The 13,007-nt window shown below is 39.9% G+C and overlaps 1 protein-coding gene and 1 pseudogene across 5 annotated transcripts in view; both read left to right on the forward strand.

Annotated features, from left to right (window-relative positions):
- LOC101086498 overlaps positions 1 to 1,078 on the forward strand; it is a 57,090-nt pseudogene extending 56,012 nt beyond the window's left edge.
- PLSCR4 (phospholipid scramblase 4) overlaps positions 1 to 13,007 on the forward strand; it is a 135,492-nt gene that overhangs the window by 75,691 nt on the left and 46,794 nt on the right. Inside the window, exon 1 of one of the 5 annotated variants that reach the window (XM_045037470.1) lies at positions 8,634 to 8,780. The exons of 2 other annotated variants lie outside the window; for them this stretch is intronic. The gene's annotated coding sequence lies outside the window, so the exon portion shown is untranslated. Of the gene's footprint in view, positions 1 to 8,633; positions 8,781 to 13,007 lie in introns of those variants that run through there. 2 more of the 5 variants (XM_045037474.1, XM_045037472.1) reach the window with 2 other exon arrangements.

Consider the following 13,007-nt stretch of genomic DNA (forward strand, 5'->3'; position numbering starts at 1 on the left):
TGCTGTCAGCGCAGAGCCTGACACAGGGCTCGATCTCACAAAGTGTGAGGGCATAACCTCAGCCGAAATCAAGAGTTGGTTGCTCAACTGACTGTGGCCACCCAGGCGCCCCATCAATGTACTAATTTAATGAGACTTGTTTTCTTCAAATTGTCTTGTAGATTTACATTTTTATTGAAATATGAGCCTTAAAGACACTTTACAACTGTCTACTGCTGGACAAACTATTTAGGCTACCTCTCTGTGTCACATAGCCTCTCTGTTCCCTGTCCTTCCTCTGCCCTTCTCTACCAGAAAGTGTAGCAAGACTGAGGTATTTTTGAAAAGTGGAAGATAACAATAATCCCATTTTTTTTTCTTTACAGGTCAAGGATTTCGATTTCTTTTTGCTTTTCTTTGTAGATATGGTATATTCACCTAACCCCTGGAGCTTAGTAGAGGTGGAAAAGTATTAATGTGGAAGAGATGTGAAACTAAGAACTGATAATGAGAGTGAATAGCATCCCATAACACAGAGGTGCAGTGGGAGCAAGTGGAGGCTAGTTGGGAAGCAGGCAGGAATTATTGCATCATTAAGGCCACGAGGGAAATTTCTATCACCTATATGCAACCCAGAGTCTCTTTTACCCATGGCTTCCTACATGTAAGACAGAGAACACATATTTCTGAATCAGGTTTGTTATTTCTGTTTTTTTATACATTAAAAAAATGGTTTTTTTTTCAATTTAAGTTTAGTGCTTTCAAATGGAGGCATTACCCCACTATTTGTCCCTTAGTTTGATTTCCAAGGAACCCAAAGAGATGGCTCAGGATACTTTTAAAATATCTGTTGAATGAAATGATAACAGAATACCAATTTGATGTGTGCTTCAACTCTCTTGTTTTATTAGAACTCCAAAGGTTGAATTTATTAGCTTTCCAAATTATGTAGGAGTATGAGCTTATATTCCTCACTGTGTAAATTCAACTCCAAATCTTCTGTAACTTTTTTAGTTTTCTGGCTCTAGATTCTCTCTTCCTGCAAAACACCTTGTGGACTTGTTTGTTTATAGAGAAATATAAATATTTTTAATATTTATTTTAATGTTTATTTATTTATTTGCAAGTGAGTGAACGGGGGAGGGACAGAGAGAGAGGGAGAGAGGGAGAATCCTAAGTGGGCTCCGTGCTGAACTTGATCAGTGCAGGGCTTGATCTCAGGAATCAGGAGATCATGACTTGAGCTGAAATCAAGAGTTGGAGGCTTAACGAACTGAGCCACCCAGGTTCCTTGAGATATATTTTTTAAAAATCACCCCATGCTTTTTAGTATAATTTTACTTCAATAAGATTGAAATTCTCTTTCTTCTTGATAAATCATTTTTATTTGTGCTTCCTTGAGGTGATATTGAAATCATTTTGATTAGGGTTTCATGTGTTCCCCCAAACACTTCAGTCATTCTTTTCCATTCTTTATTGCTGTATTCTTGAAGATGCAACCCACTTTCCACTTCATGTATCAAAGAAAATTTGAATAGATGGTATAAATGACTTCAAGCTTTTTTAAGATTTTTTTTTAATGTTCATTTTATTTTTGAAAGAGAGACAGAGTGCAAGTGGGGAAGGGGCAGAGAGAGAGGGACACACAGGATCCAAAGCAGGTTCAGGCTCTGAGCTGTCAGCACAGTGCCTGATGCGGGGCTTGAACTCAAAAACCGCAGGATATGACCTGAGCCATGCTCAGGTTGGCGAAGTTGGTGCTCAACCAACTGAGCCATGCAAGCACCTTGAATACAAGCTTTTAAAATCATATAAACTACATCCATGGGCACAAAATAACATGTAAATGTTTCTTTGAAACCACTGTCAATTATATTTTCAACATCATAGAACATGTGAACATTCAGAAAACTAGTGAAAGGCAAACTCTCCCAATTTCCACAGAGAAAAAAAGTGCAATATTGACTTATAGCAATCTTATACACACACACACACACACACACACACACACACACACACACACGTTCTATTTTAATTTTCTCTGGTTGCTTTAACAAATTGCCACAAACCAGATCACATTAAATAACAGAATTCTATTCTGTCACAGTTCTGGAGGCTAGAAATTTGAAGAAAAAGTGTTATCAAGGTTGATTCATTCTTGCAGACTCAGAGGAAGAAACACTTCTATACCTCTCTCCTGGCTTCTGGAGGTTGCTAGCAATCCTTGGTGCTCCTTGGCTTTATAGACACATCACTCCGATCTCTGCCTGCATTGTCACATGGTGCTTTCGTTCGTCTGTCTCTGTGTTCCAATTTCTCTCTTCTTATGAGGCACTAGTCATTGGGTTAGGACCACTCCAATTTAGTATGGTTGCATTTAAATTTTTCTGTCAATGTTTATTTTTGAGAGACAGAGAGGGACAGGCGTGAGCAGGGGAGGGGCAGAGAGAGAGGGAGACACAGAATGTGAAGCAGGTGCCAGGCTCTGAGCTGTTAGCACAGAGCCCAATGCAGGACTTGAAGTCATGAACCGTGAGATCATGACCTGAGCCAAAGTCAGATGTTTAACCGACTTAGCCACCCAGGCGCCCATAGTATGGTCTCACTTTAGTTTGATTACATTCATAAAGGCCCTATGTCCAAGTAAGATCACGGGCACAAGTACCAAAAATTAGGGCATTAAGATCTTTTAGGGGGATACAATTCAATGCACAATACACTACAATATCAATTTCAGGCAAATTTATAGTATTATTTTTTAAATAATAGAATGTGAGCATTTAGCAAAAGGAGTAGTAAACAATATTAACAATTTTGTGTTCTCAAATATCAAACTTATGAAGTGGACACATTTTCCTTTCCTGCTTGTTACTATAGAGAGATCATGGGACCACCATGATGAACATTGTTTTTAACATACATGTAGCACAAATGTTCATTTTAATTGCTTTGGGCAAGAAAGAAAAAAGTGGCTATATAACAGGACAGTCTAAGTGGATTTTTAGCTGGTTGAACAATTATCAAAAGTATTAATTACCGAATTTCTTTCATCCTGAAATTAGCCTCTAGTGGTAACTTAGCAAATTCTTTATTTATCCCAGCAGTTGTATCAGTGACATAAATGTAGACGTTAAAAAAGTAGACATAAAAAAGTCAATGTATATGACAAAAATCTAAGAAAAAAGCTAACACAAAAGGTTAACAAAATACAGATTCAAATTAACCTTAATAGGCTACCTCTAATTTTAGTCATAAAGCTGTGGACCTAAATGGATTTAATGAAGAAAATGAAATTATATAGGCAAAATACAAGTTTCTCTTTCTAAAATAAAAAAGTCAGTTGCCCGTACAGACTCTATATCTATAGCTTTAAAGAGCTGGTTTGATGATACTGTCTATAAATGGCTAACCACATTGTGTTCTTAAATTGCCATTAAATGAGTTTCTGGGTGAGACCCCCCCTAAATTAGCCCTAAGTCAGCAGGTAAGATTCCAAAGAGAGCAAAAAAACTTCCATTATGTGCACTCTGGAGAGAAACAATTTCATTACAAGGATTTCTGTTTTTACTGACTTTTCCTGGTTAATGTGCCAGAGAAGTCAGTTTGAAACACAACATTTGTAACAAGTCCATCCATAAGGAGAAATCTGACAATGAGAAACTTTACCCTGAAGCATATTGTTGCTGGCATCCTGTTCGTATCTAATGCTGCACACGAACAGAAATATTTCCAGTTGTACAAGTACTCTCTTTACACTGATTAGTTGGAAGGAAAGTTCATTTTCATGGTCAATGTTATAATGTATGAACACTGTAGGGGCCATGGAGTACTCTGACTCCAAAATTTTTGAGAGTAGCTAGGAGGATGATCATTGAAATCTGGGCAATTCACCTAATATTATTTGCTGGTAAAAAAAAAAAAAAAAGGAATACTTTAGTTGCTGGGAAAAGCCTTTCTCCACCATGCTCATATCCTTCCACCCCCAAATTCAGCCTACTCTCATTTTTTAAAAAATGTTTATTTGTTATTGAGAGACAGAAAGAGATAGAACGTGAGTGGGGGAGGGGCAGAGAGAGAGGGAGACGCAGAATCCGAAGCAGCCCCAGGTCTGAGATGTCAGCATAGAGCCTGACTTGGGGATAGAACCCACGAACCGTGAGATCATGACCTGAGTCGAAGTCCGACACTTAAGTGACTGAGCCACTCAGGCACCCCAGCCTACTCTCATTTCTTATGATTTTTGTTTACTCTTTTGTTAAAATTCTTTGGGTTCCATTTCCCTTATATCTTATGCATAGACCTTACTGGACTAAAGAACGGAGGTCAGGAAATAAAAGATCATCTACCAAATACTAATAAGTAAAATTTCTGTCGTATACAATGTCGTATACAATGAAAAGACAGACTCCAGGGTCACTAATGTTGGGGTTTAATCACCACAAATATACTAGAAATGGTTACTATGCCCATAAAGCTAACATAATTGGGCCTCAATAATAGGGTCCTATTGATATTTCGTTGTGTTACACAGTATCAGACCAACTATTAAAAAGTAATTAATAATTCTAAGGAAGCTAATCTCAATGTAAGGAATCTGCAATCATGAAAAAATAGAAGTAGCAAAAAGAAAGAGCGTTCAGTCTTCAGAAGAAAATATTTAAGGAACAGTGGATAGCAATTTACAAAAACTTAAAAGGCTATTGAATTAAAGGAAGAAATATCTTTTGGAACAAAAAGTAGAAGCAAGCAAAAACAAAGAATGTCTTGTGGATATAGATTTTAATAAAAAGAACTTTATAACAGTTTGGTTTCTCTAGCAATGAAATACTTGAAAATGTTATGAGTCTGTGAGAGTTAGAATTTCAGCAATGATAAGTTAGCTTGGAGGCACCTGGGTGGCTCAGTCAGTTGAATGTCTGACTTTGGCTCAGGCCATGATCTCGCAGTTCATGAGTTCAAGCCCTACATCGGGCTTGCTGCTGTCAGCACAGAGCCTCCTTAGGATCCTCTGTCCTCCTCTCTCTACCCCTCCCCCACTTGGCGCTCTCTCTCTCTCTCTCTCTCTCTCTCTCTCTCTCTCTCTCTCAAAAAAAAAAAAACAAAAGATAAGTTAGCTTGTACTGGAATAACTATCCCATGGATAATAATGAACCTGAAACAATTACTTGAAGACATTGGAGAGCTGTCAAAAGCAGTCCAAAACTGTAGAGGATTTGACCAGTAAAAGAAGAGAATTATAATAACTGAGTGAGATCCATGTTTATTCAGCCATTTCCCTGTGGACAGTCCCCAGTCCTCAGGTGCAGGGCAGCTACAACTCAAGTAGAATCTTCAGTTTTATTGACTTGTGATGTCAGTGAAGAGATTTCAGGCTGCGCATTGAGGGTAATATCAGAAAGTAAAGTGATACAGAGGGAAAAACATTAACATTTGCCTGTGAAAAACCCTATAATTCTTGACTGACCATTGAACTATACATGTGCTGGGGAGTCCCCAGTGATGACAGCAGAAAGTAACAGCTGAAAGGACTGGACAGAGGTTTCTTTTCCTGTTCCGTGCCAGGAAATAGAGTTTGGAATATGAGGACTGCCAAGGATAGTGGGGCTTGGTAAAACCTTCAGGCATTTGATAGACTGGCCTTAACACAGTATAAACCAAAGGTCCAGGAGTTAAAGATGATCTGCCTTCAGCTACATGTCTGAGAACAATTAATCCTTTTCAGAGAAAGAAGACAAAAATCAGAAATTCTACAATAATTATCCACAATATCCTATACACAATAAAAAATTAATACACATCCTAAGAAACAGAAAATTGTGGCTATGTCAAAAAAAAAGCCACCCAAGCAAATAGATCCCAAGGTGAAACAAATATTGGAAGAGTAGTAAACAGGTATTATAAATATGTTCAATAATTTAAAGAAAATGATGGTCAAAATGAATGAACAGGTGTGCAATCTCAGCAGGTACATAGAAGCTGTGAAAAAGAACCAAATAGGAATATAAGAACTGAAAAATGTAATATCTGTAATGAGCTTAACAACAGATTGAAATAAGGCCGGTAAATTATGAAAAGCAAACCATAGAAATTATTCAATTTAGAGAGAAAAAAATTGGGGGGGGGGTGCCTGAGTAGCTCAGTCGGTTAAGCGTTGGATTCTTGATTTCGGCTCAGATCGTGATCTCATGGTTCGTGAGATAGAGCCCTGCATTGGGCTCCGTGCTGACAGCCCAGAGCCTGCTTGGGATTCTCCCTCTCCTCTCTCTCTGCCCCTCTTCCCATGCTCTCTCTGTGTCTCTCAAAAAAAATAAACATTTAGAAGGAGAGAGAAAAAAAAATTGGAAAAAAGTAAATAAAGTCTTGGTGACCAATGAAGTAACAGTAAGTAGTCTAATATACATTTAATTGAATTCACAGGGGGAAAGGAAAGAACAAGAATCAGTTTGGGAAGTAATTTAAAGGAATCATGGTTGAAAGTTTAACTACTATCAACCTACCTATCTATGACACTCAGAGGAAACTAAGTAGGATAAATACAAAGAAAGCCACACATCATAAACTGCAGAAAACCAAAGCTGACACATTTCATCTCAAAAACCAGTAATACGAATCCCATCAGATAAAATGGAGGTTAAAACTGTAAATTGTAGGGGAAGAAAAAAAAATCTGTTCACCCAAAATTCTATATCCAGTGAAGATACCATTAAAATGTATATAAAATAAAAATATTTTTAACGTTTATTTTTGGGACAGAGAGAAACAGAGCATGAACGGGGGAGGGGCAGAGAAAGAGGGAGACACAGAATCGGAAGCAGGCTCCAGGCTCTGAGCCATCAGCCCAGAGCCTGACACGGGGCTTGAACTCACGGACCATGAGATCGTGACCTCAGCTGAAGTCAGGTGCTTAACCGACTGAGCCACCCAGGCGCCCCAAAATAAAAATATTTTTAGATTAAAAAAGTTGAGCGAATTTGTCTGGAGTTGTCCTATACTACAAGAAATACCAAAAGAAATTCTCCAGCCCAAAGGGAAATGAGGTAAGTCTCTATCTACAAGAAAAAATGAAAAGCAAAAATTATACATATGTGAGTAAATATAAAAGTTACCTTTTTCTTTTCTCAATCTCTGTAAAAGACAACTGACTACTTTATCAAAACATAACATTTTATTCTGAGGTCTATAATCTGTGTGCAGGTTAAGCAGGAGGGCATTGGCACATAGTGTTGAGGAACCAAAGAGCCTGGTTGCAAATTTCTTAATTTCATATGAAGATGTACAATATTACCTCTAAGATGGTGGTGATTTAAGAACAAACGGTACAAACAAAATAATACAAAGAGGTGTAGCAAAGGAGCAGAGCAACTATAATAGGATTAGTACAAAAGAATAATGAATTTGTCATCCCTCGAAGTATTCAAGTAGAGATATCATCAGATTAGGAATTTCAGAAAGACAAGGGTTTGAATCATTTTTATTCCCCTCAAAACTTCTGATTTGGGCACAAGACACACTTTCCATTATTTCTCCCTCCCTCCACCTCAAATCAGTGTGTTTCACAAGACGTGTCTTGCTTTTGAATTGTTTGTCATCTTTCATGTGGCCACTGTGGATATTTGCATTCATAAGCTCAATTTCTTGACCACTCTTGTGAATTTAGAACAGAGCTAATAAATAGTGTTATATTTTGCTGTAGTTTGGGCACTAGTTTCTTTTATGCTTTCCATGTGGCTTTCTTTCTTTATTTATGTAATGCCTTGTGCAATGATTACTGAGAAATACAATATGAACTTTTAAAATCTATTCTTACATGCATAGTAACAAAATAGCATACATACAAAAGAAAATGGAAAATTCCAGAACTCCCCTCCCATAATGCCTTCCCCTTTCCAAACTTCTCCCATAGTGGAGCACTGCCAAGTACTTCTCAGTGCTTAATGTAATTTACTTCTGCCCAGTTCTGAATTTTTTTTTATAACGTTAGGGGCCTTTAGACTCCCCTAGCTCCAGTCAGTGACTTGTTCTCCCCAGGGACCACCACAAACCTGAACCCTGGGAGTTTCAAAAAAAAAAAAAAAAAGCAAAAGCATTGTGCCTAACAATGGTAATTAACAAATGGCATTTTTCTCCAAAGGTCAGAAAACTAGGCAACCCTACTCCCCTCCCCTCATTCCCGGACTCCCTCCCTCCAACATCAAGTTGGCCTCCTCCAAACCTGTGGAAAAGAAAACAAAATGCCTGGGACGGCACAGTGTTTCCAGCTAGCATTGCATTGCCAAGGCCAATTCTCCAAGCCAAGGGTCTGGGGTGGGAGCAGATGCAAATTAACAGGCTCTTGCGAAAGAGCCTTTCCATGCTCTGTAATCTCGGTCAGCAAAACTCTTCCTCACAGGCTGTGGAACCTGCGTCTCTGATTAGATGCAACCGTCGACTTGCCCTTACCTTTCTCTTCCCCTCACACTAGAGCTGCGACAACCTTTCTCCCCGGGTCCCCCTCCCGCTCCTTTCTCGTTCGGAAGCCCACGCCTCCCGGGACCACCGACCCGAGGCGCCAGAGCGCGGAGCGCGGGGGGCGGGGTCGGAGGCCCGCGCGGCCGCGCGCCCCGGGGGAGGGTCCGGGCGAGGCGGGGCCACGCCCCCGAGCCCCGCGCCGCCCCCTCCCCTCCAGGCTTTAGTTTGTTTTTAATTTGGAAAGCCCTCCTCTTCCTGCCCCCTTCCTCCGCTCCTCCTCTTTCCTCGGCTCCGCTAGGAAAGTTAGACCCCGGCCCGGCGTCGCGGGTGCAGAGCGGACGGCGGGCCCGGCGGTAAGTGGACCTGCAGGGCGGGCGAAGAGCGGGGTCCGGGCGGTGGGCGCCGAGCTGCGTGGCGGGGGGAGGCGGGGGCCTGCGGGCGTCCTGGGCTGGCCCTCGGCGGCCCGCTGCGCGGCGCGCTGCTCCCGCAGGTGGCGCGGGATTGCGAAGCGCCTCTGCCGCCGCGAGAGGAGGCGGGACAAGCAGAGACCTCTTTCCAACCCTGAGTTGGGGGTCGGGACCCCTGGACCTTAACGTCTGCCGCATTGGTCCCGGGGTGAAAGCTTTCGAGTGGGGAGACCGTTGTGCCGCAGCAATAACGCGCTCTGGGAGAGCTGGCTGCGCTTCCCGGCCCTCCCTGGCCCCTTTCTAGCTGCCCCTGCGGGAAGAAGGTGCGTTGCCCGGGTCGCTCTCGCCACCCGCGGGTCTCTGTACCTCAGGCCGGGTCCTGCCGGATCAGGCTCCCGTTTTCGCTCTCGCAGGCATTCCCTTGGCGCAGCGCTCACGGAGGCTAGGCTGGTTCGCAGGTGAAGGGTTTTGTAGTAACTTCGCGCGTTTGGCGGGCAGAGTGGCGGGGGTTGCAAAAGAGGACCCTTCTCTCATTCTAAAAATGCGGGCTCGCTGGGGAGATGTAATTTATTTCGGGGTGTACTTGCGTTGTTTCTGTAAAGTGAAACGTTTATGTTTTAGGACAGATTTTTCTTTCATTTATTTTCTGGTGTGTTTATCTTCCTTAGAATCAACAACTTGAGTTTTTAATTTTATATTGCATATTTAAAAATGTAGTTGCCATGGGGCGCCTGGGTGGCTCAGGTCGTGATCTGGCAGTTGCTGAGTGAGTTCCAACCCTGCGTCGGGCTCTGTGCTGACAGCTCGGAGCCTGGAGCCTGCTTAGGATTCTGTGGCTTCCTCTCTCTGTTCCTCCCCTGCTCGTTCTCTGTCTCTCTCTGTCTCTCTTTCTCTCTCAAAAATAAACATTTAAAAAAAGTATAATTTCTCTGAGAGAATATATAAATTAAATAGATTCCTGATTTTTTTTTTTTTTGGTTTCTAAATCAGCTGTTCAGTTCATGTGGAAAAACAGTATGTATACCCTACTGTATGATAAAAGGGATAATCAAAGCTATAGTGCAATGGAATAGGGAATAGACCAGAGAAATCGCTGAAACTACAGAGACAGATTTAAGCGTAAAGGAGTGCTGCCATTTTATAAAACATACATTTCAAATCTGGTGGTGGGGAAGAAATGACATGTAATTAATTGATCATGCTTAAATAATCAGGTATTGGGGAAAACTAATAATAAAACTGGAACATTCTCTCATTCTTTGCACACACATGTCATCTGGATGACTCACTAATTTGAATCTGAATGTGTGAAACCTGAAAGTAAAAGAAGAAAACCTGAAGGAATATTTGTAAGCATAGCATTTGGGGAAAACATTTTTTGAGGTTGATACACAAACCTACAGCCTGTTTAGGAACATGATTCTTTTTACGAACATTTGCACGCAGAAAACATACAAATTGGGGCGTTGTTAACAGAAAAAGAACTAATTATGCTAATATGCCTAGAACTCTCATTAATGACTTTTAAAATCAACAACTCAATTTGACTATACAGAGTCCTTCAAAGCAAGAGAAATGCAAATGAGAAGCTATATGGAGACTCAGCCAGCCTAATTATCAGAAAAAATGCAATTAAAGTAAGACAGTTTTTGCACATTTTACTGATTTTGAAAGTCTGATAATACTCAGTATTGTTGATAATGTGCTGAGAGAAATACACTCTAACAAACTCTTAGTGGAAATATATTGATAAAACTTTTTAATGGTGATAGCTATTAAATTTTTCTCTTTTTTTATTAAAATTGTTTTTAATGTTTGTTTATTTTTGATAGAGACAGACAGAGCATGAGTGTGGGGAGGAGGGTCAGAGAGAAAGGGAGACACAGAATCTAAAGCAGGCTCCGGGCTCCGAGCTGTCAGCCCAGAGCCTGACGTGGAGCTTGAACTCACAGATTGTGAGATCCTTACCTGAGCCGACGTTGGACACTTTACCGACTGAGCCAACCGGGTGCCCCTATTAAATTTTTCAAATATTCATTCACTTCTTGGAATTTATCATGCTGTTCAGTGTACAAATAAATGTCAAAGATGTTCAGAGTAGTGTTTCTAATAACAGAAAACCTGGAAACAATTTCATAACTGTTGATTGGGATTTGGTTACATAATTTATGGTATATCCAAAGGTGGGATAATGTGTAAACTAGAAATATGTCCAAAGTATATTATACTTTGGAACACAAAAAACAATTGGAAACACAGTATGTATGTGTGTGTATATATTTGTGTGTGTGTGTATACACATATATATATAGTATACATATACAGTAACATTTTTCTAAGTAATAATTTATATTTTGCATATTCATGTTTTCTTTTTCTTTTTTTTTTTTTTTTTTTTTTTTGAGAGAGAGAGAGAGAGACCCTGCAGGTGCGTGTGCCCCTGCTTGTGTGGGGTGGGGTGGGGAGAGAAGAAGAGGGAAGAGGGAGGAGCAGAGGGAGAGGGAGAGAGAGTTTTTAAGCAGGCTCCATACCCAGGCTAGATCTCAGGACCATGATTTCAAGACCTGAGCCAAAATCAAGAGGCGGCCACTTAACCGATTGAGCCACCTAGGTGCCCCCTCTTAGTTCTATAATGTATACATGTCTAAAGAAAAATGATACTGTAGTAGGAAAAATCACAAAATAATAAAGATCCTGAAAGTGTAATTAGTAGTTTATATAGAATCATTCCTTTGTGGATATATTGGTTGTCATTCAGTGTAGAAAAAACATATTTTCCTTCACAGAGTTTTCTATATTGTTCTCTTCATTTACTTCATTTTTGAATGCCCCTTTTCAGCTTCTTCCTTTGAAAGTGCCTTCTTTTATCTCCATCCTTAATGTTGAGTGCTATGATGTTTCCTAGAGGCATATAACTAAAAACTTTTGCCCGAGGGATTTCACAGCCTGTTAACTTTTTTATAAACAAAAATGCAGAAATGTTCCTGTTCTGTCTGTGTCAGCATTGTATTAAAATTAAAATTATCCTTTATAGTACTTCAGGATGAGAGAGATGATTAAAAAGAAAAATAAAATTGGAGTATAAAAAGTAAAAACGTATGGCAAAAATACAGAAAAAACAAATGACAAATTTGGGAAGAAAATTCATAAAGTTCTAATACTATTCATATAAATAGCAAAAAGATCTTTAAAAAATAGCAAACAGAAAAATGGACAAATGACCATTGGACAATTCACAGAAATGGAGATGAAAATTACTTTTAAACATAAAAACTTCTCAACTTCCTCATAAGATTTGTAAAATAAAATGTTTTTACCTTTCAGATTGGCAATAACAAAAATATTGTTAAAACATCATACTAGGGGGGTGCCTGGGTGGCTCAGTTTGTTAAGTGACCGACTTTGGCTCAGGTCATAATCTCACAGTTCATGCATTTGAGCCCCGCGTCGGGCTCTGTGCTGACAGCTCAGAGCCTGGAGCCTGTTTTGGATTCTGTGTCTCCCTCTCTCTCTGCCCGTCCCTTGTTCACGCTCTGTCTCAAGAATAAATAAACATTAAAAAAAAATATCCTGGTAGGAATCTAACACATTTTTGTCTCGCATATGAACGGATTCAAATTCTTTGGAGTACTGTTTGACAATGCATGTCAAAATAAAATGCACAAAATTTGAGCCAGCAGCTGTGCTTCCAGGAATTTAATACACAGGTATACAAAGAAGTATATATTAGCATGTTTTTAATCACATATATTTGGAAACAATTTAAATTTTCATCATTAATAGGCCAATTAAAATGGTTACCAGAATGGAAGCGTATGGGGGTGGGGCCTGAAACAGATAATGGGGATTAAGGAGTCTACTTATGATGGGCGCTGGGTGCTGTTTGGAAGTGTTGAATCAGTGTATTGTATATCTGAAACTAACATAACACTGTATGTTAACTAACTGGAATTTTATTTATTTATTTATTTATTTATTTATTTATTTATTTATTTATTTATTTTTTAATGTTTATTTATTTTGTAAAGAGAGACAGAGTGTGAGTGTGGGAGGAGCAGAGAGAGAGGGAGACACAGAATCCGAAGCTGGCTCCAGGTTCCAAGCCATCAGCACAGAGCCCAATGCGGGGCTCGAACTCACGAACCGCGAGATCATGACCTGAGCTGAAGTCGG

The sequence above is a fragment of the Felis catus genome, chromosome C2 (genome assembly GCF_018350175.1).
Source record: "Felis catus isolate Fca126 chromosome C2, F.catus_Fca126_mat1.0, whole genome shotgun sequence".
Taxonomy (NCBI): Eukaryota; Metazoa; Chordata; class Mammalia; order Carnivora; family Felidae; genus Felis; species Felis catus.